Source organism: Diadema antillarum, unplaced genomic scaffold (genome assembly GCF_040938485.1).
Source record: "Diadema antillarum isolate AM-2024a unplaced genomic scaffold, OU_Dant_1.0 seq00000775_RagTag, whole genome shotgun sequence".
Lineage (NCBI taxonomy): Eukaryota > Metazoa > Echinodermata > Echinoidea > Diadematoida > Diadematidae > Diadema > Diadema antillarum.
In genome coordinates, this window is record NW_027271664.1 from 648,646 (window position 1) to 674,473 (window position 25,828).

The window sequence follows — 25,828 nt, forward strand, 5'->3', positions numbered from 1 at the left end:
CAATGTGTTATTCTGGCTCTGAGATGAACGTTATTTTAAAGCTTTCTTCTTAACCAATGTTTTGAGAGCGAATTCCATCCAATTGATGGAGATGAGATTGGTAAGGACCCACCTTATACATTGTTAGAACGCTGTGTAAAATTTCGTTGTTTAAAATATTGTTGTTTAAAATTCTAAACAATGTTGTTTAAATATATGTTACGACCAAAATCACTCTGAGAATGATCGCACAAAAGAAACAATCAACTAATGTTCAGGCGGTTTATTAACGGTGATATTTTGGGTACAGACTCGGAATCGGTTTTCACATCAGTACAATAATGATCATTAGAAACAAATATAAGTCAGTAATGGAATCACTTACTCACTAAATCACGAAATCCCTACAGTTCCCTGGTAGTGTCCAAATACGATGCTTGATGCACAAATGAATGATCCGCGATGCACCGCGATGCACCGATGAATGATTCCTTTGACGTAAATCCAGAGGCTCAGGTTACAATAGTCCGCGTTATAAATCCAGGGTATATGTCCACAATAGATCCACAGTATAATGTTCACAGCGAAATGTGCAGAATCCAACGACCACGTCCAGTCGATGCGTTGAATGATGATTCACTTTATATTGTCCAGCTAGGAATCCAGCCCGTCACAGCTTTGCCGTAGCAATGTCCATTGACATAAAAACATGGAGTCTATCTCCAATGAAGGCAAATTAAATATCTGCAGGCAAAATGTCTTCCAGGCCAAGTATCTCCACAAACATAACAGGTCAGCAGGTAACACAGGACTGACTATAACAAGTCGCTTCAGAGCCAGAAGTGACGTAACTCTCAGAACAGAGGTGTTGGGTACTCTGCCTACTGCAGAATTTCTCTGGCTTATATACTATCCATCCACCCCCTTCTAGCACATTCTGTAACTCTCTCCAACCTGGGGCCACACATTGTAGCTAGTCCAAGTTCCAGGAATCCTGGATGACTCACTGCATAACATCATTGCCAAAATTAACTACCAATCACATTGGGCTACAGGGACAGTGCCTCACTCAGCCAAACATGTAAGCACTTCCCAGAACATTCTGGAATGGGTGAAATCATTCTGGATTGAGTGAGCTATAACGTAGTTCCTGTTACATGCATGTACTGTATATCTACATTGTATACCACCTAGAAAATTCTCCACTGATCTGGTCAGCCTGTATGTACTCTATCTACACCACATAGAATGTTCTCCATTAATCTGGTCAACTGTGTACATACACATTAAAACAGCCATGCATACAGTACATCATACATATATGTACATAACTACTAGTGTGTGCATTTGTGACACCATCCCCCATGGGAAAAAGAAAGCCTTGCCATAGCAAGGGTTTCTTTTACCTTCACAATTTCTCATTATTATTTACAATGAATGTGAGGTAAAATCCAAGTCAAGCTACAATAATCACAAACTATCACATGCCTTTTGGATAGCTGTATTAATTCCATGTTTTCTTTTCATGGATACCATTTAAAATTATATTGATTGGATTCTTGGAGCTTATACAATCATATCAAACTGTTTTGCATACATTAATGGATATGCTAAACACATACACTGTAAGTGATATGCCGGTGAAAACTTTTCACCTTTGAATTCTACCATGCTATCCACTACCTATGTCACACCAACTGACTTTCTGTCATAGCACTCTTTCAACATGTTGACATGACACATTCTCTGATCTTTGCATCTGTCTGGTGTACTGATCACATGGTTCACATCATTGAGTTTCTTTTTGACACAGTATGGGCCACTGAACTTGGCTTTCGGTAGTTCACCTTTCAACATGTTGACATGACACATTCTCTGATCTTTGCATCTGTCTGGTGTACTGATCACATGGTTCACATCATTGAGTTTCTTTTTGACACAGTATGGGCCACTGAACTTGGCTTTCGGTAGTGCAAGAACTGTGTCACCTGGTTTGAAGGTTCGGACTTTGGCATTTTTGTCTGCCTTTCTCTTCATAGAGTCTTGTGACACTTTCAAGTGATCCCTAGCTACCTCACAAGCCTTTGAAAGCCTTTCACAAAACTTTGACACATAGTCAAGTAGGTGGACCTCATCATCCTCAGTCATGAATTTCTCTTTGATGAGCTTCAGTGGGCCCCTAACTTCATGACCGTACACCAACTCAAATGGGCTGAAACCCGTCGACTCATTTGGGGAGTCCCTCGTTGCAAACAGCAGGAAAGGGATGCCTTATCCCTATCCTCGGGATACTCCTCACAAAATGCCCTAATCACTGTCTTTTGGGTCTGGTGGTAGCGCTCCAACGCACCTTGGGATTGGGGATGATAAGCTGACGACTTCAGCTGCTTCACACCCAAACGATACATCACCTCTTGAAATATGCCTGACATGAAATTTGACCCTTGGTCAGACTGCACTTCGTTGGGCAACCCATACCTAGTGAAAAACTGCACTAGAGCATCTACCACAGTCTTTGCAGTGATATTTCGCAATGGGATAACCTCTGGAAACCGTGTAGACATATCCATGATTGTCAAGAGGTATTTGTGACCCGACCTAGTCCTAGGCATAGGTCCAACACAGTCAACTAGAACCCGACTGAATGGTTCTTCAAACGCAGGTATCAGAATCAATGGCGCTGACTTCACTGAATGCTGTGGTTTACCAGCCACCTGACATGTGTGACAAGTCTTGCAAAACTCAGCCACATCCACATTCAACCCTGGCCAATAGAAATGCCTCATGATCCGATCCTTTGTCTTTCTGACGCCTAAATGGCCGCCAACAGGTAACTCGTGAGCAATCCTCAAGATGTCACCGCGGTACCTAGGAGGGACAACAACTTGACGGACCACCGTCCAATCCTCATCAGCTGGCCTATGGGGAGGTCTCCACTTCCTCATCAAAATGCCATCTTTGACATAATAGCACTCAGGGACCTTTTCAGCCTCAGCCTCAGAACACGCCGTCTGAGACAAGCCTTTCAACTCAGAGTCTGCCTGCTGGGCTTCAACCAAGGAAGACTTGCTAAACAGCCCATCACTGTTCGCTTCGGAGCCTAATACAGCAACCCCATCATTCAAATCCTTGAAAAGGGTTTCTGCCAACCAAACACCGGAATTCTCCTCCACATCAACAGAATCCGCATCATCTTGAACAGCTCTACGAGCCTGAGACCTAGTCACAACACAATCTGGGAAAATCCCAGGAAACTCTTCCTGCAACTGCTCAGTTTCAGCAACCACCACTGGTTTGTCCGAAACAACTGGAGACGCAACCACCTTGTCCCCAGCCAAGTCATTCCCCAACAGGAAATCAATCCCTGCCATGGGCAACTCAGGAACAACTCCAACAGTGACAGGACCAGAAACTAGGTCACACTTCAAATCCACTCTATACAGTGGTACTGACATATAACTGCCATCAACAGTCTGAATCAAGACTTTTGCATTCACTGCACTATCTGGTGGAAAAGTCATACCACCATCCACCATCAACGACTGAGAGGCCCCCGTATCCCGCAGGATGACCACTGGCTTACCTGCCTCACTAGAAGTACATGGGGTCACCTCACCATCAAACAAAAAGCTACGATAGCTCTCATCCACCTGCTTCAGCCTATCTTTGAATTTGAGAGATTGACTTTCAATGGCCTGTGTTTCACTGAACGGGACACTGTCTTCGGGTAGGACACATTTTGACATGGCAAATCCCAAGTCCTTCTTTGTTTTGTTTTGCAACTTCCAACATTGTGACTTTACATGCCCTGTCTTGTTACAGTGAAAACATTTGATGACATTTGCACTTATACTGGACCCTTTGTCAGATTGAGGCTTTGGTGCCGATGAAGTTTCAGAACTCGTGCCTTTCTCAGAACCAGCATTCTTTGGACTGCTCGACTGAATTTTGTCTCTCTTGTTTCCAGAGAAATTCCTGAAAGGTGGTCTGTTGTCATTTCTGTGGGTCAGCTCATACTCATCAGCCATCAAGGCTGCTTTATGCAAACTTGTCACTTTGTGATCATCCAAATGCGACCTCACACTGAAAGCAACACTCTTTTTGAATTCTTCCAAGAGAACAACCTCACGTAGGTTATCAAAGTCCTGATCCACTTTCAGGGATCTGTACCACCTATCAAACATCATTTCTTTTTCACGAGCAAACTCAACATGTGTCTGGCCTGGTCTGCGGTACGAATTTCTGAACTTACGACTGTACGCCTCTGGCACCAACTCATAAGCATTCAACACTGCTTTCTTGACTGTAGCATAGTCACGTGATTGCTCTTTTGAGAGAGATGAGTACACATCGGCTGCTTTGCCGACAAACACACTTTGAAGGAGCATGGGCCAAAATTCCTGTGGCCAGTTCAAACTGTCAGCCACCTTCTCAAATGACACAAAATATGCATCAACTCTGTTTTCTTCAAACGTTGGCACACAATCGAATATTCTTGGCCAAATCGAATTCAGGGGGAGCCCTTTCACGATTTCCGACAGTGTGTGCATGAGTCAATTCCATCTCACGCAATTTCATTTGCTGCTCCATTTCGAATTTCTTCATTTCCATTTCTCTTTGTTCTCTTTCCCTCTCTCTTTCTAATCTCATCTTCTCTTTCTCTATTTCCAATCTAGCAAGCTCAAGCCGTGTTTGATCTGAAATTTGAGCTCGATCTGGAGTGTCAATTTCTTCTTTGAGCTCCATGTGACCAGCTACTAAGTCAAGAATTTCTGCCTTTCTTACACCTTGTGGAACATCAACATTTAAAGGCTGTGCAACAGTGGTCAAATCACATTTGCGTAACCTTTGCAAATCTTTGAGGGACAAATCTGTCCTCTGAACAAATGCCTGAACATCCGTTGTACTAATTGACATTGTCACAATGTATCACACACAATATACAATTGAACAACCAACTCAACTGGTATTATGTCTGTACCAATATTCTGGCTTCCGAAACGTTCCAAATTCTAAGTTTTGGCTTTAAATTCACTTCTCGGACACAAGCCCCCAATTTTGTTACGACCAAAATCACTCTGAGAATGATCGCACAAAAGAAACAATCAACTAATGTTCAGGCGGTTTATTAACGGTGATATTTTGGGTACAGACTCGGAATCGGTTTTCACATCAGTACAATAATGATCATTAGAAACAAATATAAGTCAGTAATGGAATCACTTACTCACTAAATCACGAAATCCCTACAGTTCCCTGGTAGTGTCCAAATACGATGCTTGATGCACAAATGAATGATCCGCGATGCACCGCGATGCACCGATGAATGATTCCTTTGACGTAAATCCAGAGGCTCAGGTTACAATAGTCCGCGTTATAAATCCAGGGTATATGTCCACAATAGATCCACAGTATAATGTTCACAGCGAAATGTGCAGAATCCAACGACCACGTCCAGTCGATGCGTTGAATGATTCACTTTATATTGTCCAGCTAGGAATCCAGCCCGTCACAGCTTTGCCGTAGCAATGTCCATTGACATAAAAACATGGAGTCTATCTCCAATGAAGGCAAATTAATTATCTGCAGGCAAAATGTCTCCCAGGCCAAGTATCTCCACAAACATAACAGGTCAGCAGGTAACACAGGACTGACTATAACAAGTCGCTTCAGAGCCAGAAGTGACGTAACTCTCAGAGCAGAGGTGTTGGGTACTCTGCCTACTGCAGAATTTCTCTGGCTTATATACTATCCATTCACCCCCTTCTAGCACATTCTGTAACTCTCTCCAACCTGGGGCCATACATTGTAGCTAGTCCAAGTTCCAGGAATTCTGGATGACTCACTGCATAACATCATTGCCAAAATTAACTACCAATCACATTGGGCTACAGGGACAGTGCCTCACTCAGCCAAACATGTAAGCACTTCCCAGAACATTCTGGAATGGGTGAAATCATTCTGGATTGAGTGAGCTGTAATGTATTTCCTGTTACATGCATGTACTGTATATCTACATTGTATACCACCTAGAAAATTCTCCACTGATCTGGTCAGCCTGTATGTACTCTATCTACACCACATAGAATGTTCTCCATTAATCTGGTCAACTGTGTACATACACATTAAAACAGCCATGCATACAGTACATCATAATTGGAGCTTGATTGCCTTAAACAGCGGTTGTTTAAAAACAATTCGGAATGATTGTCCAAACAATTAAACATCGTTGTTTAGAAATTGATGGGCAAAAGTCATGTGCTAGTCATGAACCAATCAGCGGGCTTGCATTATATCCTTCGTTTCATCCGATCGCCGCCGGTCGGGCGGCCACCACCGCGCCTCACACACACACACACACACACACACACACACGTACCTCACACGTTTATGTACGTATAGCTATGGACCGTGGCTATTCGTCATGATGGACGGCGGTGACGATGACTGCAATGCAGCAATATGGAGTCACGAACATTCTCAGCAAATGTGGTCTAGCTATAGAAGAACTTTGCCAGTCATTCCAAGGTATTTATTTATTTAACTGATATAGTTACATCGCTTCATGCCCATCTGTAATTTGCATGATGTATGAAGCTAGTCACGGCTCACGCTTTGGGTTCTTGGCCGGGCTGCGCTACGCCTCGCCTTCATGCATGTAACGTTAGATCTATGCAAACTGGCACGTTAAGTTAGGTCGTCTGTACCGGTACGTACATTATGTTTTTCAACCAACTCGTGCTTGTATAAACACTTGCATAATTCAATCCTTACACACATTTTCAAAACTTCACATAAAATACGAATTTCTTTTACAAAAACTAATCATCTAAATCAGCGTACGGAATATTCCCATTGTTGACACAGTAGGCCTACAGTAGCCTATTCGTTGTAACTTGTACAGTATTCTAAGTTGTAACAGTAAGACTATAAGTATACAGGCACCGTATCACATCATGCACAATATAGGCGCAGTGTCCGAGTTCGATGATGTAGAAATCTAACAAGTTAGTTAGGCATAGGGTCTAACGTGACGGTTAGGGCCTAGCTAGGCAATGCTAGGGCCTAGTCTAGTCAAGGGCTAGGGCCTATATTTTAGACTGCTAGTGCTAACTAAGTTCAATTACACAATGACCTGTCTCGATCATTTCCTACCTCATAATTTAGAACTTATGGTCGGCTGTATGATAGCCCTAGACTACATCGACCACCCTCTTGTAATAAACCGACCGTGTATTAATTGACGCACTGAACGCTTAGTACGCACTTCACTGCACGCAAAGCACATAAAAATGGATTGGCTTTGACTGTCGATGAGGATGGTGTGGGAAAACGCGAAAATTCACCGTTCATTAACAAAGTTAATGGTTTTAATCAAGGACAAAATTTCGAATGAATATTTTCACCGAATTGTAATGTAATGTCTATGGAAGTTTCTAAAAAGCTTCGTACAACACGGTGTTCAATACAACTCGGTTTGTGTGCATTGTCAATGCAAAAACAGCGGTCGATCTCAATAAGGAGCGTTACCGCGGGGAGCTGAAACGAGGCCACGCAAGTTCGACGGCGATATTTTTGCACTGAAACTTCGAATCGAAAAGGGAACAAAGGCATTTGATAGCCTAGCTCTGGATTTTCTCAATCACGTAGGTCAAGTTTTTTGCATGAATTTCAGTGTTAAATATTCTTATCAAGCAAATAAACATAAGGCGGTCGATGAGTAGTAGGTCCAACCGTACAACCAAAATCTGCTGTAAACATAACGAGCCCCCTATAAAAATCCAATACTAAAGTGCAAGTTAAGTTCTACTTTTGCTGGAGCAATTCATTCTTTACTGAGCATCATTGCCATCAATGATGCTCAATGAATTAAGGTCTACGTAAGCTTCCAGTAGAAAAAAAGGCCTAGAACCCCTAGAAAATGAAGATAAAGACAAAAAACAAATTGTGGTGTTTTTAACGCACAATATGTGACTGTGCACCTCAAAACGAACATAATGTCGCACACACTGGTTTTGCGTGAGGACTGAAAATAAGTGAAATGGATCAACCTAGTCGAACTTGACTTTTTCATATTTTCTGAAAGAGCGGGTCTTCTTTTACATTATACTAAAATTTGGTATCATAAAACGGGCAGGAAAGTGTGTTTTTTAGCAGTTTATCTTGAACATTTTTGGTAGAATAGTGTGATTAGGTGTGTCTTTAGAATCCCTTTTTCATTTCTGAAAAACCTTGTCCACACTCTTCACTTTCAACTCTAATAACTTTTGAAGGGATGGTGCTACTGCTTTGAAAGTTGGCGTTAATCATGGACAGAGTGTGTTAATGAGGCATGCTTAATTTCAGTTTAATCTAATAATCCCTTCATTGTTGTTACTCTGGTGGTTTACTCCCTGTTTTTTGTCCCATTCATCGCACAGCCAGCACGGTTTGGTAAAGATTAAGCGCTTGAATAGACACTGTACTTCAGAGCCTCTTTTCTCAGTTCACACTTTTCCTGAGTTTGTGCTTTCTTTCCAATATTTAGATAGGTTAGGAGAGTCCATTTGATTTGAGTTATACATCATTTTAAAGCTTAAAGTCTGCTCTTTCAGAATATGGTCTTTAACTAAAAATTCATGTCTGGCGACTTTTTGTTTGTTTTGAGGTGCAGGGTCACATATAGTCTATGCACCACACGTAAACTTAATGCCTGTAGTAATAATATACCACCTTAGTAGAGTTCTATTTGTTTCGTGTAGGTAGGTGGTTTGGGACCAATTTTTGGCACTTTTGTCACTTTCGAATAAGTTTCTATGCAAAGATTAGGAGCTTTCTTCTCACTGTCAAGATTTCCATGCCAAACGAAGCACATTGTGCAAATTCACACAAACTTGTGAGAAAAATGTTTATAGAATGAACATTTTTGCAGAAGCTAATGATCATGCATAATTCACTCCGTCATTTATGTTATTGTTATTAACTTGAGTATTATATTTTTTTTCCATTTGGTTTATAGCATTCTTTCTGGGCCACCCTTAATATGATTTCAAATGCAATCTTGTTCCCTAATTTGTACAGATCAAGCAAGACTTCAGCCAGGAGATCATGGCTGAAGACAGGATGTTTGCAGCATGGCCATGTATGCTGACAAAGTACTCTAGTATGGGGAATCAAGATGTCCATCGTAGCAAACGCTGCTTATTCGTCACACGGGTGACACCGATGGCCTTTCCCAAGGTACAGTATTGCTCTGTGTAGAGATTCTAATCTACAGCCCCAGTACCACCCTTTCCTTTTTTGCATTTGAGTTGAGGTGAATTTATTAACAGCATTAACAACATACTTAAGGGCTTTTTACACTTGTAAATTTTTGCTTAGCCCCGGACCAACGGTGGGGCTAAGGGGGGGGGGGGGAGGGCCTTAGCCCCACCGTTGGTACGGGACTATCCTTAGCCCACTTTCTGTTTACACTCGTTTTTGCCAAAGTGGGCTAGCCCCACCGATAGTACGGTACTATCTGGCCCTGCAAAATAGCAGGGGTTAGCACCGCAATTGCGGTGCCAAGCAAGTGAGTGTAAACAGAACGAAAACATAATCCTGGGCTAAGCGACGGAGACGAAGTCCGACCCTCACTGACCAATCAGAAACGAGGTAATCAAGTGCTGCCGGTGCGTGCGTGTACGTGTACAGTACACAGCGTAATTATGAATATTCATGTGGTTTGGAAAGTCCGGGGCTAAGAAATACGAGAGTAAAAAGGTCAGTTTTCTCCTTAGCCCCGGACAAGAGATAGTACGGGACTAATTGGCGAGTGTAAAAAGCTGAAAAAATTGGTACGGGACTAACGATAGTCCTGGGTCAGAGAAAGTCCGGGGTTAAGAAACACAAGTGTAAAAAGCCCTTTACAGTATGTACATGACTATATAAAAAAAAAAAAATGTTAGACCGAGAAATTCATTCAATGCATGTTAATCAATTTCTAAGACTTTCGCAAAAACCTGCAAAAACTGAAGTGGATCTGTAATTTCAAAGCCAATATCAAAGAGATCATCCGGGCTCTTGATGACTCTGCTTTGTCCATCATTCAACTTGCATGTCATGTTCCCGTATTTGGTTTTGTTTCCGATTCGACATCATGAGCTTCCTTGGCATTTATCATGCACTGATCGAGTGACACATTGCATGCATTTAGATCTTCATTGATGTACACACTTTTCATGTTCTCTTTTCCTTTCAGACTAGAATGCCCAGAATACAGTTTGTTCCTTTTGTTTGCAATAAAGTGGACTTTGATCTGCCTGCTCTTTCCTTCTTGTCTTTTTTCCAAGATGATGACAAGATCATGAAGATGAGATGTCCTCTTTCCAAATGTCTAAGCCAACTTCCTTGGCAACATTTGACTCGCCCTCAGTAAGCTCTTCCTCTGTCTCCTCAGCCCCCTCTGGCAGGCCAGTCAGGCAGAGATTGTCCCTCCTTAGCTCATGTTGGACCTCGTCCTGCTGGAACTGAATCCTCAAGAGATGACATGTGGATTCAGAACATCTTTAATTGTGCTCATACAAGCTTCTTTCGCTCCTTGTATCACATGCGGTAGTGCAGCATTAATGACTGTAACTACAGCTTGGACAATTATTTGGGAGAGGCTGTCTCCTGCCCCTCTCTCACGGCCACACAGTTCATGTACACTGAAACTTCTGGACGGTTTGTCCTTGCCTCCTTCATCTACCATTCCCCTTTTCTTCTCCACTGCCTGATCAACTCACATGATAATCAAGCTTTTGTCATTATAGGATAACATTAACAGAGAAGTCTTTTATGAACTATTAAAGTTTTTGCTTTCTTTTTCCTACTACAATGTACTTGGAATAAAAATCACTGGACCTTGAACATCCCTTGCTCTTGCTAATCTAATTAAGATATATGCATATTAACTGATCTTGCTTTATGCAATGCCAGAATATGACATGAACCTCCTGAAAAGCCCAAATGTCATTCATATTGCAATAGTCTTTGTTAAGCACTTAACAGTAGTACAAGATTATTCTTATTAAGGCACTGGCTGTCGACACCATTCAGCTTTCTTTCATCCAAGTTCATGGTAACTCTGATTGCTGCTTTGTAGAATAGCATAATGATTATTACAGCATTATAATTCTAACGCTTGGCCTTACAAGTTTGGCTCTACTCATCCACAATTACTTGCCCGTCTTGGTAGTAAATGCCGTTGCCAGAATCAGTCCCTCATTCAAAATGTGTAGTATTTTCTACAATACCCTCCAAACAACTTTAAAACAGCCCCCCCCCCCTCACAGTTAGTAATCCTGGTTGCAATCAAGTACAATATAAGTACATAAGCTAGCATCTGAATATGAGCTGATACTTGTCAGCATTTCTCTTTATCAGCCTTGATTGTGTTAATATTTTTAAAGGGTTAATTTTGTACTTATCATTCAAAATACTCCCCCTGTGTCATACATTTTGCTCCACAGAGGAAAAAGAGACGCTTGCGTTCAGCATGCTGCCGCTAGTTTGCCGAGGCTGGACTGCGAGGGTGTGGGGCAAGTGCTCCTTTCAGGAGTCGTTGGAGTTATTCTACGACTTTCAACCTGTAAGTACCCAACTGTTTGGAGGCTAATCTTCTAAAACAAGTGATGTGTTGCCCTCTTATTGAAATGATGAGATGGACTTTGACATTGCAATACAAAATATAAAAATCATCAAGCTGAGGTCCATAGTTACAGAAATTCCCAGTTTATGCTGTTTCATTTGTTAGTTTAGTCCATGGATTCTACATATTTATGCAAATTTACTATGTTGCTAATGTATGCTGTGAATCACAATAATTTTTTTTGTTTAATGAAAAAAAAATCTTATATTACATAGTCAACATACATATTAACTTTATTTTGTGTTTCACTGCTCAATCTCTGTCGTGGTTCAGAAGTTATCTAAGTCATCGAAAACAATATGTTGTATTTAGATTCACTCACTCAACATATTCAAACGTGTCATGCGGTGTCCCTCAGGGATCTATCCTTGGGCCCCTACTCTTTTTGATTAATATCAATGATATTATCAACTCCTCTCCTCGTTTAAATTTCATCTTATTTGCAGACGACACCAATGTTTTTTATTCCCACAAGGACATTGTAACACTGGTTGACACATTAAATACGGAATTAAGCAACATCTCGAAGTGGTTTAGAAGTAATAAGCTTTCATTGAATATTGATAAGACATGTTTTATACACTTTCATACGTTGCAATCCCAACCCACCCTTCCTCAAAGTATTTTTATTGATGATATAAACATTGCTGAGAAACATTCAACCAAGTTCCTAGGAGTAACCCTAGATAGCAATCTAACTTGGAATACTCATGTTCAGAATATTACAACAGCAATATCTAAAGCAACTGGTGTTTTAAGAAGAATAAAATATTTAATTAATGATCAAACTTTAATTATGTTATACAACACTTTATTTTTACCATATGTAATGTACTGTAATATTGTATGGGGCAACAGTAGCAAAACAAAATTGAACACAATTTTTCTTCTCCAGAAAAAGGCTCTTCGTATATGCACACATTCACATTTTTTGGCTCACACTGACCCCATATTTTATCGCCTAAAAACTTTGAAGGCCCATGATATATATTTATACCTAACTGCCATATTCATGTATAAACACACTCGAAATGCATTACCATTTTTTCATAATACCCTAGTAACCAATGACCATATTCACTCATACCCTACCCGTCGTTCCCATGATTTTCACTTAAGTAATCCGAAGCTTTTACTTGCTCAAAAGTCGATTAGACATCAAGGTCCGGATACATGGAACACTCTTCCTGAGGAGTTGAAACAGTGTGCCTCCTTGTTTTCATTTAAAGCAAACTTAAAGAAGTACATTTTATTACAGTATATTTCAAATATGAACTAAAAACAAATAAATTATATAAACCTGTAACTAATGTTAGTCTCCTGATAGCATCAGCGCATATCGTCCCCTCTTTCAGTAAACCAATTTCACTATTCTAAATTCCAGCCTATCTGTTATTGTGCACCCTCAAGCACCTGCACACACATTCACCACCACCACCATCACACACCAGAGTTTATTTTCCCCTGCTACCTTCGCAGCAGAATTTATATTGTTACGAATTTAGTACGTCCTTATCTTTTCCTCGGGCCGGCCATCTTTTCAAGCAATGCTTATAATGGCGGCCCTCTGCATAATCGTTTCTTAACTATAAATGTTATTCTTATCACTGCTGCATAGACATGCATACTGTATATTAAATTTCTTTCATATCGTTGTTTATGCAAGTCAAAAGACTGTGTTAAATTTACTTTACATATGTCCTACGTGTTCATGATTATGTACTTAGTATGTATCGTGGTTTATGCAAGTCAAACGACTTTGCGTTTAATTTACTTTGTATATTTCCTGCATTTTCATGATTATGTAACTTATGTACATTGATTTGCAGAAAATAAAGTATCTATCAAACAATCACACACTTGTCCAATATCAATATGTCCTTTTCATTTTGATAAAAAGGGGAAAAAAATTGCATGAAAAGCAAAATTGGTCCCAAATGTCGCCAACAAGGAATATTCCATTCATCAATAAATATTGCACTTGACCTATGGTATCATTATATTCAGCAAGATGCTGGAAATATATCACATACCACTCATATACATCCAATGTGATACAGGGTGTCTCCCCCCCCCCCTACCAAAAAGAAAAAAGACCTCGCATACTCCTTAATATTCCTACAATGTAAGTGGACAAAATTATTATACTACTAGTATTGGAAAGAGTAACTTACCCAAAATAATGAAATGCAATTCAGAAGTAGTTTTTGTTTGATAATACTTTTTGCCTGGGCTTGCCAGCAATAAAATTAATTGCCTTTCAGAAGTTCCCATAGGCCACACAGTTGAAAATTCATTCAGCCAGGTCATAGTTAGCCCTTGCAAGAATAGAAAATGTAATACATGGATGTTATATACTACATAAAATACCCAATTTAGGGTATATGTTTGCAAATGAAATGTTGCAGAATTTGGCTAGGCACTTTATTATGAACTCTACCTTGAACATTGGAGAGGTGTGGGAAATATATCTGTTCTGATGGACTTCATCATACCAATGCCTCAACCCAACACTTCTGCGTAGATTATTTCAAGATTTTATCGAGATGTATATGCATGTTTCTTTTCCACTTCCATTTCATTTTACAGGAGGGCACAGACCTGGCTTTCTACATTGGACAAATTGACAGGAAGCAGAGACCACAGCCCTTCATCTTGCTGATGGGAGGATCCTGGAAGAAGCCACTGCAAATCTTTGTCATTAGGAAGTTTTCGCTACACGACGCGAAGACCGAGAATACGAGGAAGCGATCACTTGTGACAGTCCCCGTACTCTGACTCCCATCCACATATCTATGCAGTTTCGCTTTCCTGTACAGGACGGAGGCGTGGGGACAAGATCGCTGATTGGTTGAGTGACTGGCTGGCTGGCTCACTCCTGCCCAGCATCGGGACCGAACGCTATTTTGGCCAAGTACCGTACTCGTTTTCCCCCGGACGGGACGTTCCTCGGATTTGATCATGTGCAGAAGCAAATTTCGCACACGACACGCTTAACTCCCGGCCGCGTTGTGCTTGCGAAAACTCCCTATTGTAGAGAGACAGGGATTCTTGTTTCCAACTTTGACAAAGGCTGTGGACTGTGCATTCAAAGTGCATTATGTCCTAGATGTAGAGTACCAGGCTCAATGTTTTGCTGCCTGGCAGTTCTTGGAGACAGTTGTGTCCAAAATGCGTGGTAAAGTGACGTCCAATTCTGTGAGAGAGATCAGGACATACCTGAACTCTTCAAATCAGGAAGATTAGATGCGTAGAATGAGATTTTCATGGTCATCAGAAGTTTAATTGACAAAGTTGACTTTCAGGTCATTCGTCAAAGCAAAGGTTTGGTATCTATGTTTTATTTGTTTATAACTCAATAAGTAATGGATACATGTCACATGGAAAGATCAAAGGTCATGAGAAGATTGTTCTATTAGTGGGTAATGTTGGCCCTTGAAAACTTGTGGTAAAGATAGGTTAGAAATGAATTAAAAAGGGTATTTTGCATAGTAGTGACTTAATGAAATATTGGGAAAGATCTTCACAGGTTTATACTGAAACATGACAGTCAATTTTCAGAAATATAGCAATTGTGAAATTAAAACATAATATCTGTTGAGCATAATGGAGGTGACACTCTGTACTGAATGTGGCCTTCATAAAATTCAAGATGAACTGTTTCGTAGAATGTACATTTCCATTATGAATTTATTTCATTGTATATAGAGTGATCTTCATTACTGCCATCTCTATCACAGGAGTGACAGCGATGATCTTTGCTGGACAGATGTACTGTACTTGGCACATCCCAGTTATGAAAAAAAAAAAAAATGTGTGTGTTGGTAGCAGGTATGACTTCTCAAATTACACTAGTAAACAGGAGTAAGTTTCATTATAATTACAATGTACTGTATATGTTATTTGGTCTGTTCAGATATGCTGAATATAGGTATGGAGTAGAATTTTCACAAGAGATAAAACTTATTTCTTAATGTGAATGGTTTCTCCATCTGCAGTATATTTACAGTCATCATTGTACTGTCAAGGAAATATACTCTAATAACCCCTGACTTACTATTGCAGATGTTCCCCAAAAGCATTGCAACTGAAATGATTCAAAATGTTGTTACATCAAATTGAACATTGTTAAAAATGATCTAGTTAATAGAGAAGCTGTGTAGTGCAATACCTTCAGTAATATTTTCTTAGTGGGGCAACAAAGTACAGTATTGGGACAGAAAAGCAAATCCTTAGAGGGCCATTCCCTTAAGCTTCGCTTATGAGATTTCCAAGCGCATGTAATAGTGACAAACACTTCAAGAACAAAGTCAGTGGTTCTAAGAAAATCAGATAATTATTCAAGGAAATAAGACTCATTCAGGATTTATCTTGTCTTGTCAGGGTATGATCACTATAAAACTGGATAATGTGTCTGTAAGGTGTGCATTGGACTGTAAAAGCATTCTGAAAAATTACATTCTCTGTGTACTGTTCATTCAGTTAGCCCTTTTGGACCCATCTGAGGGCAACTGATGGTCCCCATGCACCCACACAATATGAGAAATGAAGCAACAAAATATTCAATGTGGCACAGGTATAGATAATCTCAAGCTGAACACATCCATGTTATGCATAATAATTAATTCTTTAATTATTGCATGTTTCAAATTCAATTTGCCATTGCAGTTTAGTTGAAATATTGTGAAATGTGATTTTTACGGCGTTAAGCGCCCATTTGTATGTAAGTGGAATCAAAATGTACATTTGACAATACACTAAGCTTTAAATGAGTCGAGGTCAATTCAGCTGGAAAATCACTTAACTCAAGCATAACAAAAGCTCGTGATTTTTCCTCTGCAGTCAAACTGCATATTTTTACTAAATCCGCCCAAGTCGACACATTTTTCTCGGTTCTCGAGAACTTCGACTTATCAAAGGTTAACTGTATAAGAAGAATTGTTACTCTGTATATATTCTGAAAATGGTTGAGACAATTCTTGATTGGCTCAATTTGTTATTTGTATTATGTTTGCACATCGATGGACAGATTGACCGATTGAAGGTTTTCTAATGATATGCTGTCAGTGACATAGACAGTGAAAATTTGCTGAAATATATAAATGGCCAAAAAATAAACATTTGTGTTATTGTGCTTATATACAAGTGAGTTGTACAGTAGTATGGGATTAAGAAGTGTTTAAATTCTAAACATGAATATTTAATATTTGCTTTAAACAACCCAGTTGTATAAAATTACTTTTAAACAACCCGGTTGTATAAAATGACTTTTAAACAACAGTTGTTTAGAGTTTTAAACAACTTTTTTTAAACAACTCAGTTGTATAAAATTACATTTAAACAACAGTTGTTTAGACTTTTAAACATCTTTTTTTAAACAACCCAGTTGTATAAAATGACTTTTAAACAACAGTTGTTTAAATTTTAAACAACTTTTTTAAACAACCCAGTTGTTTAAATTTCTTTTAAACAACAGTTGTTTAGAATTTTTAAACAACAAAGGGTTAAAAGTTTAAACAACTACGTGTTGTTTAATTTTTAAACAACAGTTGAGCGATTCACCGGTTAACTTGTGGTTGTTTAAAATTTTAAACAACCTTGTTGATTTTTTTCTAACAGTGTACCACTTGAGAAACAAATTTAGTTTCAAATCTCTTTGCAACCAAGACTTTTGAATTAAAAGTACATTTCCGAGACACGTTTTTAACGGCCGTCTGATACCGATCTCCTGTATTTTGGAAGTAATCACCAATTATCTAAAACACACACACAAACACACACGCACACAAACACACACACACACACACACACTCACTCACACTCAAACGCCTGTTAGCTTGGTTGGAGGGAGGACTTTCGTTCCCTACATTTAAAAATAAAGTCGCTTGACAACATGACAGGCATAGAGGTGTGGTAAGATCATTTAATGGCATTCAAACGCTCCTTCCTCCCTATTTTTTTTAAGAACCTACAGGCTCCCGTATCAATTGAAGAAATGTATTTCATGCTTGATAGAGGACTAAACTTAAAGTCAGGACGGCAACAAAAAGTTTTTTTTTTTTTTTTTTTTTTTTTTTTTAATCATGAAATTCTTCCGAGATGTTTCCATGCAACTGATTGATAAATTTCCCTACATCTCCGGACAGACGTCATCTCCTCCAGACCTCGAGACTAAGCCCGACAGCAAGTGGTGGTTCAAATCCTTACAGCATGCAGCGGGCACCGCGTAATCGGCTACTATTGGCTACCATTAGTTAGGTTCGAATCCTGCTCAAGTGTGTGCGCCCGAGATTTTTTGTCATGGCTACTATTAATCACTGATCAATTCAGTGCTTATAAACAAAAAGTTTGTCTTCATTGACAAATTAATCAGCAGATTGCTATTCGCTACTCTAAAATACCTAATCCCAGCTCACCTGCTTCGTAGTTCGACCCGTTATAACCCAGGTGAACACAGACATGAGTACATATTGACATCGTCTTGACACGTTCCTCCGTTTAGACAAGGATTGCTATCACATTCATCAATATCTGTCAATTGAGAAATGCAGATTAGGATTAGAATGTATTATCATATCAAAGAGAGAGAGAACAAGGAAAAGTAGAAATTACGCGGTGCGTAAAATATGTCCCCGCCGGAAGTAGCATTTAGTATCAAAATGTACTATATAGGTCAAAAGATCAAGGTCAAAGGTCAAAGAAGTCAAAGGTCAACATTCTGTGTAGAAGTTTTGAAGCCCTCACCTAGTGCCATTACATAAAGCAAACGGAATCGAAATCCGGTTAGAAATGGCGAAGGAGTAGCATTTTGTAGCCAATGTACTATATAGGTAAAAAATCAAGGTCAAAGGTCAAAGAAGTCAAAGGTCAAAATTCTGTGTAGAAGTTTTGAAGCCCTCACCTAGTGCCATCACATAAAGCAAACGGAATCAAAATCGGGTTAGAAATGGCGAAGGAGTAGCATTTTGTAGCAAAATGTACAATACAGGTCAAAGGTCAAAGAAGTCAAAGGTCAAAATTCTGTGTAGAAGTTTTGAAGCCCTCACCTAGTGCCATCACATAAAGCAAACGGAATCGAAATCAAGTTCGAAATGGCGAAGGAGTAGCATTTTGTAGCAAAATGTACAATATAGGTCAAAAAATCAAGGTCAAAGGTCAAAGAAGTCAAAGGTCAACATTCTGTGTAGAAGTTTTGAAGCCCTCACCTAGTGCCATCACATAAAGCAAACGGAATCGAAATCGGGTCAGAAATGGCGAAGGAGTAGCATTTTGTAGCAAAATGTACAATACAGGTAAAAAATCAAGGTCAAAGGTCAAAGAAGTCAAAGGTCAAAATTCTGTGTAGAAGTTTTGAAGCCCTCACCTAGTGCCATCACATAAAGCAAACGGAATCGAAATCGGGTTAGAAATGGCGAAGGAGTAGCATTTTGTAGCAAAATGTACAATATAGGTCAAAGGTCAAGGTCAAAGGTCACGACTGAAATTCTGTGTAGAAGTTTCAAAGCTCCCATGTAGTGCTATCATATAAAGCAAACAGAATCAAAATTGGCTCATAAATGACAGAGAAGTAGCAAATTGAAGATTTTGATCACACACGGACGCACACACGGACGCACGGACGGACGGACACACGGACACACACACGTACGGAGCCCGTTTCATAGTCCCCTGCTCGAACTCGTTCGGCGGGGACAATAAGTAACCGGTATATGTATGCGGGTCTTATAGTTATCCTAATAATTTAATTATCATTTGGTCAGATATTCCATGTGGTATATTGCACTTACATATCATTTTTTTCCCTTTTCAATCAGAATAGTTATGAGCACAGGAATATTGGAGAGGACTTAGAGTAGGATTATAAAGTGTTTTGTTTTTTTCTTATAGCACAACCTGACACTCTTAGTGGGTCTGAAAAAAACCCACTGAATTTTGAAAGACAAAAATGAAATAGAATTAAAGATATCGTATGTTTAACCTTTGACTGTAAGGGAGAAATAGTTTAATGTTTCTGTCTTGAGAATTAAATCCGAATAATACAGGTTGTAAAATTCGAAATAATAAAAGAAATGCCATCTAGACGTACTGAGGAGCAACAAAGATGAAGAGCAAAAGCTACACTGTTAAGAGTGATATTCAATGTGTTCTTTTGGCTCTGAGATGAACTTTATTTTAAAGGTTGTTTCTAAACCAATGTTTTGAGGTGAATTTCATCTAATTGATTGAGACGAGATTGATTCAATTGTATGGAATTCACTGTCCAAACATTGGTTAAGAAAAAAACTTTAGATAAAGTTCATACTATTCTCAGAGCCAGAAGAACACATTGAATATCATTCTTACCATTATAAAATTTTCTTTTCATCTATATTGCTCCTCAATACATCTAGATGACATTTTTTTTTTTCATTTGGCATGTTCCAACTTGTATAATTCGGATTAGATTCTCCAAACAGGAACACTAAACTATTTCTCCCTTGGGTTCAAACGTAACATATGAGAATGTCTATAATTGTAGTACATTTTCGTCCTTCAAATTCAGTATTTTTCACACCCACTAAAAGTCTCCAGTTGATACAGTGTATATTGAAAAAAAAGGGGGAAAACACTTTATAATCATATTCTAATTCCTCTTCGGTATACCTGTGCTCCTAACAATTCTGATTGAAAAAGGAAAAAATAAAATGATATTAAAAATAAAATGTGCAATAATTATACCAAATTGAATTCTCTGACCAACTCATTTCTTAAAATATGAGGATACCACAGACGCATACAAAGTACTTAACTAATATGCTAAATATTTGGTGATTTGTATGGCTTTGTATGTATTGCATTACAGGTTTTCACTTTTTGAAAGTGTGTAAATCTATTCGGTTCTAAGATGAGAATCTTTTTATGGGCCATTGAAATTCAGGGACAATATTCCCCTTTCCGTTTAAAATGTATGCTTTTGCGTCTATTTTTTGCATGTATGTTCCGTTGACTTTTTCATTGGTTTTTGGTTAGATAATCTATTCTAATCCTAATCTGCATTTCTCAATTTACAGATATTGATGAATGTGATAGCAATCCTTGTCTGAACGGAGAAAAGTGTCAAGACGATGTCATTATGTACTCGTGTCTGTGTTTACCGGGTTATAACGGATCGAATTGCCAAACAGGTGAGATAGGATTAGGTATTTTTGAGAAGCGAATAGCAATCTGCTGAAGATTTAATGTTAATGAAGACAACCTTTTTGTTCATAGGCACTGAATTGATCACTGTTTGATAGTAGCCATGACAAAAAAAAAAAAAAAAAATCATTGGCGCACACAGCCTCCGCCCGACAGCAAGTGATGGTTCCAATCCTTACAGCATGCAGCGGGCATCGCGTAATTATTTACTTGCTGTCGGACGGAGGCGATGTGGTCTCGTGGAGACGACGCCAGTCCGGAGATCAGGATGTCGTAGGTTCGAATCCTGCTTGAGTGTGTGCGCCCATGATTTCTCGTCTTGGTTACTATTAAACACAAATAATTTAAAGCTTATATGTCGACGTAAAGAAATTTGTCAATCAGTTGCACGAAAACATCTCGACTGACGAATTTCCTGAATTTGAAAAAAACAACAACTTTTTGTTACCTTACTTTTAGTCCTGTATAAAGCATGAAATACATTTCTCCAAGGGATACGGGAGCCTGTTGGTTCTTAAAACATAGGCAGGATGGAGTGTTTGGATGTCATTTTAGGATGTTACCACACATCTTTGTCTGTCAGGCTGTCAAGCGACTTTATTTTTAGATGAAGGGAACGAAAGTCCTCCTTCCAACCAAGCCAAGAGGTATTTGTGTTTGTATGTGTGTGGGTGTTTGTGTGTTTGTGTGTTTTAGATAATGGCTGACTTGGTGAATACAGGAGATTGATATTACACCGCGATTCGTTTTCGCATTCAACTTCTGCAGCCAAGTGCCTCGAACCACACACACACACACACACACACACACACACACACACACACACAAACATGATAAATTGCTATACAGTAAGAATGTGTCTCGGAATTGTACTAACAATTCAAACGAATTTCAATTGAATGAGACGAGATTGATAAGGAATCGCCTTATACCACTTGAGAGACCAATTTGGTTTCAAGCCCCTTTGCAACCAAGACTTTTGAATTGAAAGTACAATTCCGAGACACCTTCTTACAGTATAGCAGCCAATGTGACTATCCGCTGTCTTCTTTCTTTCTTTTCTACCGTACCCACAAAATCTGCGGGAAAGCATGCAATATGTCGCTGAATGCCGGGAATGTCTTTAGGTGGAAGAATCTCGTGTGGAAAGGTTTCTATGACCTCTCCGTTCTTTCCAGTGATATTCTGACAAGGGTTCTTGATGCCGAGATCCAGGACGTCTGATATCGGGATTAGGTTTCCTTGGCGAGGCCGTGCAGTGGATGATGAGCTTTTCCACATCATGCCTGATGTTAGGCAAGGATTTAGACAGGTCGAAGATGTCAAATATGCAGATAAATGAGAAACAAAGGAGAGACATGAAAAAGAAAGGAAGAGAAAACAGTTGCAAGTAATTTTCAGTATCCGCGGACCTTTGTAACAAAGGTTAGAAAAAACATCATTGAGGTATTTTTATACGACCTTTCCTCCTGCATTAATTTGTAACCTAGCATTGATAGATTCTTTTAACTTGTGCAAGGCAATGTGAATATAAGGACAGATACGTTATTAAATCGATTTCTAGAATTAATTCGCGGGGAAAAAAAATTGTTTTATAGAGTCCACGTACACAGACGTCATACATTACATGCACCACTGTCGGATGATAGAGATATCGAAATCATTAATGCGCTGTTCCACGACTCTTTCTCTTAAGGGATGGTACAGTATTTGTTGAGATAGAATTCGAGGTTAGATTTTTTTTTTTTTTGGTAATGATTTTGGGGATAATGAGAAACCTCATATGAAATATGGAAGATAATACATTTTTAAGAGGAATTTAAAGCTTATTGGATGAAAATCGGTTTTGAAATTGCTGGGATATCCAAAACACAGCAATCCTATTAAAAGGTGGGACACACATTTTATAAGGAACCCATTGTTTTACTTTGTTTTTGGATATCTCAGCCTTTTCCAACCCAATTTTCATCAAATAATCTTAGAATTCCTCTTAAAATGAGAGGCTTCTTAACATTTTATAAAGTGGTTTCTAAATGTGACCCGCTACAACAAAAGGATCCGAAATTTGGGGGAGGACAATTTTCTGAAAATGAGATGATATTATTCCCTTGCTCTGCCACTTTAATTTCAAATATAACACGACTCATGAAAGTACTCTGTTGCGGAGATATCAATGATTTTATCACCACATATCGAGTGGTTTAGGAAATCAGCGTTTAGAGAAAACCGCCTTCAAAGTTTTCCTTCTGACGCTATCATGATCAAGGGGTGGCAAGACAGTTTTCACCACTTCACAATAGAAGGTACTCTTAGCAACCTCCACGATGTTCATTCAAGCTTAGAACCAGCGGTCTACGCATGGCCAATCAGTAACCAGAATACCACACACTGACCAATATGATCATTTCCTCGTTGCTAGGGGCGGAGTCTAGCTGCGGCGCTAAATCCAAATCTTCGGACACCTTTCTGTTCCGTTGAATGTCAAAAAATCATGCCTTTCCTTTGATCATTTAGCTTCGAAATTTGGGCAGATGATAGACTACACATTAGACTACAAAACCATGCAAAAAAAAAAGAGAAAACTGATAGTTTTGACCGATTTTGATGATCTGAATTCAAACTCGATATTCGCGGCTCAGCCATCAGCGACTTTAGGATCCTTTTGTTGTAGCGGGTCACAAATATTTCTTAAAAATGAAAGCTGATTTTTCACCTCAACCAATAATTCTTTCAGTGCCAGAAGTATTATCATTTCAACGAGTAATGATGTCAATGATATCATAATCACAACTATTTCTTGTATAGGTGATACCGGGCCCATGATTTCATTATTTATTCGTGGATCACTGTCAAATTACTTTCAGTAACACCATATAAGATTTGATGCAGAATCAGGCGTAAATGGCAGATACGTCGAAACATACTACGAGACTATTGATTTGATTTGATTTGATTGATTTGTTTGACTGATTTATGTCTTCTTCAACATAATTTCATGCATGAATCGGAATTCTTTACGTAATATCTTAGAAAACATCAATATATAAATTGCATCGTACATAATTCAGAGAAGAAAAAAAATGTATTTATTAACTCCATTACCAAAATATATTGTTTTACCAGATTGGCAAACAATTACCAAATATATTAGGCAGAAGAAGGACTCTCACTACAAGCGGATGCTTGAAAACGTGGCAGCCCATGAAACCTATTTAAATATACGTAATTAGTTTACAGAATGGAGAAAAAAAAAATTATCTGAACATCCTATGATGTATTCAGTTTTCATATTTCCGTACTGAAAATGGAAGCATTTCCTTGCCTGTCATTATCACCACCACGACGACCGTCTTCAACAGACCAAGGAAACACGAAAAATGCTGCGGTTTGGACTGTGAAAATAAAGATATTCAGAATATAATATATGCCTTGTTAATATATTCACCAGTACCACTTTCAACAGCACGATATTATGTAATTTGTCAACTGGATTTCCTCGTCAATCAAAGTTCAAAGTTTAAAGTTCAAAATAAATATATTGTCATATAAAAATGTACCCCCCCCCAAAAAAAAAAAAAAATATATATATATATATATATATTTTTTTTCCGGACATTTGTGCAGAGTGCAGGAGTGTTACAAACAGTACGGTAATCACCCAGTATGCAGGACCACATGCAAAATAAACACAAAGACATTCATTACATGTTACATACAACAGTAACAGAAATGAGACTAATGTTAACATTGCACAAAATATTTCATAGAAAGAGACGAAAAAGAAAAGAATAACTGTAAAGCTAAAGAAATAGAGGGAATAGTACAAAAATTGATTTGTCAACTTCAATTCAATTCAATTCAATTCAATTCAATTTATTTCACATCTTTAAAAAAACCCACAAAAATACAGAACAGAACACAGAAATATACACAAAAGCAGTACAAGGTCGGTTAGAGTGAAGTGTAAACACAGTCAAAACAGTAAGAGCTGTAGAAGATGTGTGGGAATGACAAAAGGCCATTGGCCTGTCAAAAGTCAAACCCTTGATGGACTGCATCTTACAAATTTGCATTTTAAAAATTGTTTTTCTTAAGTTACAGAACATAAACGGAGACAAGAAGAAAGACAGTAAAGAACATGCCAAGAATAAGATAAAAAGAAGCAATGACAAGATTTACAGGTAATAAACTCAGAAGACAAATACAAACAAGCTAATGAGCTACAACAACAATAACAAACAATACATGAACAAACAACGGGCAATCAATTTAACGTACATGTATATAAAGATGCCTCATGATATATTGCATATCAGTCTTTCTGTAATAAATACAATTTATACTTTCTTTTAAAAATACTTAAAGTGGAACACTGTTTAAACTTATCTAACACATTATTCAAAAGTACAGGACCTTTATAAGAAATCACTGTTCTCGAGAATTTATATCTATAAAAAGGATTATACAACACATGTATGGAATCTTGCCATCTGATTGGATGAATGCGGGTCACATGACATTCAGAGGAATCAACTATCCAACGCTCACTCTCAATGGAAGTGCAATAGTCGACTATTGAACGGTACAAGCGAGCCGGCAGTGCAATAGACCCTAGGACACACTGAACTTGTGTATCGTACACTAGCTAGCTGGCATACGCGCACCCGTAGGGTTTGCGCTGCGCCAGCACGCAACCGGTTCGCCACCAGTCCATAGCTAGCCACCGTACACGCACGGCCATCCCACTACGTTATCATGGCTACGTAAATCTACCTCATCCCACCCGAGGTTTGTTCTCGTCTCTGATGAGGATCTCAGCGCATTGCTAATCATGAGTGAAGTGCAGCAGCAAATACTAAGAAAGTGGTCAAACACAGTATGCTTTAAATAGTGGTAAGCAAACTCTCTAGCCCTATATAAAGGGTTTAGTTAGACCTTTTTTCAAGACCTACCACAGATCGAGCCAGTGCAGTGGCAGTACGTTACGTGAGTAGGCATAACGTTAGGCGCAGACTTTCGCAT

The 25,828-nt window shown here is 38.8% G+C and overlaps 1 protein-coding gene and 1 long non-coding RNA gene across 2 annotated transcripts in view; both read left to right on the plus strand.

Moving 5' to 3' along the window:
* The window catches only part of LOC139738934 (NACHT, LRR and PYD domains-containing protein 3-like), a 501,522-nt gene that overhangs the window by 216,265 nt on the left and 259,429 nt on the right, over window positions 1-25,828 (plus strand). The gene's annotated exons all lie outside the window — the stretch shown is intronic.
* Window positions 6,451-11,496, plus strand: LOC139738945 (uncharacterized). The gene is made up of 3 exons (XR_011711480.1): window positions 6,451-6,507; window positions 9,040-9,198; window positions 11,451-11,496. It is a non-coding gene; the product is annotated as an uncharacterized lncRNA (long non-coding RNA).